We start from the raw sequence: 3,774 nt of genomic DNA, 5'->3' as shown, positions 1-3,774 counted from the left end.
TATATATATATATATATATATACTCACATATCAAATATATATATGGTATATACACATATACATATAGAAATGGATTTTTAAAGATGTATTACACGTATTTTAGAACGAAATGAAAAATTTATGAATAAATTACAAATTTTTCTATATTGTATTTGAAAGAAATGTAAAAAGTTTGGCGACAACGTAGGATCTGGATCAAAAATTATTTATATATTATCAATAAGAGAAATATTTTGTAAAATAATTAAAATAAAACTAGAAAATTTTGATTTAAATCTACATAAGATTGTATTGTTAAATATAAATGTTGACTTTATTAAATTGTTTCATATATGTATAACATTCAATTTTATACGGAAAGTATAAATTTCCATTTCCAGTCTATATAGTCTTAAAAGAATATTTAAATATTCATAAAACAGTAATTATCTGAATTATGAGCTTACATGTAAATTAATTGTAAATTAATTGTAAATGTAAAATAATTATTTTACTTATCTAATTCGTATTAATTTTTTTATTTTACGATTATAGAACTAGTTTATATTTAAAATTCGTAATCTCAATTAGATAAAATGAATGACATGTAGTCTAATGCTGTTTTCCCTTTCTTTCAATCACTAGTAACATACTTATTGGCACTGTTAATACAACTTCTTCAAACGGTACTCAGTTAATAATGTGAAAGTTTTGATGCAAAACGCGATAGAATTTTCACTTTGCACAAGAATGTTTTTTTTCTCCGTCTTCTCTCCTTTTCTCTTTTTAATTTTTATATATTGACTATATTAAGTTTATTGAATCTATTTTTGAATCCTCCCTGTTTTCCATTTTAAATTTTTTAGAAAAGGCTAAAAGATTTTGTTAAGTAATAATAAAATGCATTATTAAATTTCAAAAAATGTTAAATTAGTTGTTATAAATATTATTTTTTCAAATGTTAGAAAAGCATTTTAATTCATAAAAATATTATAAAAAAATAATTCTCATTAAATAAATTGGCACTATTTCGATGTTTATTATTACTAGAGAGCAATTACTTTTGTAATATTTAAATAAACATTTGGCTATACATATTACATTATTATCACTTTATCATATTGTTAATACCTCAAGTAGAACATAAAATTATGACATCAAAATAGCGCCAAAATGATTCCAAATGATTATTAAAAATCACTTTTTGATCACTTTTACGATTCATTTCAACATCATTAAAAATTTCAAGTTTTCATGTTAAATAGTCAAAAATTTTCTCAATTTTTTTGGACACGTGATGGAACTATCAAGTAGAAAAAAATTTTTCATTTTTTTTAGCTGACAGTTTTCTATATGTAAAATTGATCAAATTCACATAAAGTCAAAAAAATATAATAAGTTTTTGCAAATAAAGCCTTGAAATCTTTTTTAAATTTAAATTTTATTCATTTTTTAATGAAATTACAGTTGCTTTTAATAGTAATTTTAATAGTAACAGAAAACTGACATTTTATTCGACCTAATAAATTTCATCAAGCTAAATTTGGCAGACTCGATTGCAAGATGCATCTACGAATCTCACGCGTAATGCAAAATGCAATGCGTGCAATTACTCACGACACGTGGCGACTCAAGTGGTTCGTTGGTCAACTATATAGATTCCAATGCACTGGTGCATACGATGTGAATGCGCTGGCTGGTTTGTTCAGGCTTACGATGGTATTTGCTAAACGTGCTTGCGTACGTATGCGTGCACGTAACCGATTCTCGCACACGAACGAAGTCAAAGTTCAGTCACTCCGTAACCTCCTTTCGATCGAAACTATTACACACTAGCCAGCGACTCTCAACCAGCCAGATTTTTTTACTTTCATTCTCGTTAAAGCTTCGCAATATCGCATCAGCGATTATTAAACGCCTTTATCGTTACAACAGTTTATTAACCTGACGTGATTTAAATGAGACGTATATTCTTGAAATATTTTTTTTATACGTACGTGTTCTCATGTACAAAATTTTTATCGCATTCTTATATCTTTTTATATCTTGATGATTAAAATAATATACAAAGTTAACAAAGTGTTGCGTATAAGTACCGTTATTTCTTCTAATTGTGGATTCATTATGTCATTGAACGACCAAATTTTACGCCGAGTTGTATCTGAATCGCATCAATTTCTCGAAGATGCCACTCCCTTAGGTTAATGTACCTCATGAAACGTTTTCACTCTCTTTCGCTTTCGCGGTGAAAACAGTAGAACGTAAGCGACCGTGCGGCCCGATTTAATCGCAAGACATAACAGATGAGTGTATGTGTAGAATACGACGTTTATACGTATATCACGTAGCGGAACAATTACATGCAACATCTTGAGCAGGTTTAAGATACGCTAATGATCATTAGTGTCTGATGGATCTGCATAATCGAACATCCGAGGATCAGACAGTCTAACTATATTGTAAAAGTTTCATCACGTTGACATTCTCGTTAATCTCGTTATGTAAATCGAAATGATTTTAATGGTTGAAGTTTGATTATTAGGATACAAATTACTGTCGGACATAAACTTAATCGCATATGCAACATGTTAAGAATGTGAAGAAATAAGCACAGAAACTTGAAAAATAAACACGAGCCAGTAGCACTACGACTGACGAAATGTATGGCGAACTATTATGAGACACTAGTAATAGTGTATTCAAATTGTGCTCTACGTAAATCTATAACGTGGTCTAATCTCACAGGATTCTATCCCGGAAATTGTGCAATTACTGCAATCACAGTCCGCTACTCTCTCTCGTTGTTCGTTGTCTTGTTAGATAATAAAACTTTACTTCCCAATTTCGTCATTTCCAATTGCATAAGGAACGATATGTAAAGTGACATAATTAGCAAGATTGGCATTGATTTAGGTTTTTTTTTTTATATTTATAGTTAATAAGATTATTGAATTGATATAGACATTAAGAAAATTGAAGAAAACGTCAATTAATGTTTCATTAATGTATATTCCTTTGCATTAAAAAACGGTGACAAGTATAAATATCTTCATATATAATTTATGTCTCAGTAAAACAGCAAGGATATGACGTTCATTCTTCTAAAGTTATATTATACATACGAGAGAAACTTTGTATGCAGAAGCCGCCTAAGTATTTTTTTCAGAGTTCAGGTTCTGTGACGTTTAATGTTGCCTTCATCGCCATCACGATCTAGTAAAACCACGTCTCCTCGCGCCCATTATCGGAAGAACTTAAAATTCATCATGTTTCCCCACCTTTTATGATCTGATCAAGGATCGATAGCTCCCTACAGCCCCGTTACGCCGTCGGAACGCGGCGCGCGAAAGTAAAAGTAGGCGGACAGCACGCGTTGAACTGCTTGAAACGCGTCCTCGAACGGTCGCTGCACCACGAGGAGTTACCCCGGCCTCCGTGTTGAGCAATCAGTTCGGTAACTGTAATTCAGTTTCGCTTCGGCTCTCAGAAATTTCTCGAATGTCCCTTCCAGATACATCCCAAAAAGTTTCTTTCCATAACGATATTTATATAGTTACATCTTATATATCTATGTTAATGCACACAGATGCAGGTGTGGTCTTCCGAAATTTTAATTCTTTCTAACTATTCATTGAAACGCTTTTAATAGCTTAGATTTTAATTAGATGACAAAAAAATTAGTTATTTACTAAAAAGTTGTATTAGTTTACATTATAATCAGATATGAGTTGTAACAATTGAATTATGTATTTCTAAAATTTTATTTAAATTTAATTTCTTGAATTATTCTCTCTC

The sequence above is a fragment of the Atta colombica genome, unplaced genomic scaffold (genome assembly GCF_001594045.1).
Source record: "Atta colombica isolate Treedump-2 unplaced genomic scaffold, Acol1.0 scaffold164, whole genome shotgun sequence".
Taxonomy (NCBI): Eukaryota; Metazoa; Arthropoda; class Insecta; order Hymenoptera; family Formicidae; genus Atta; species Atta colombica.
This window is presented reverse-complemented; position numbering follows the sequence as displayed.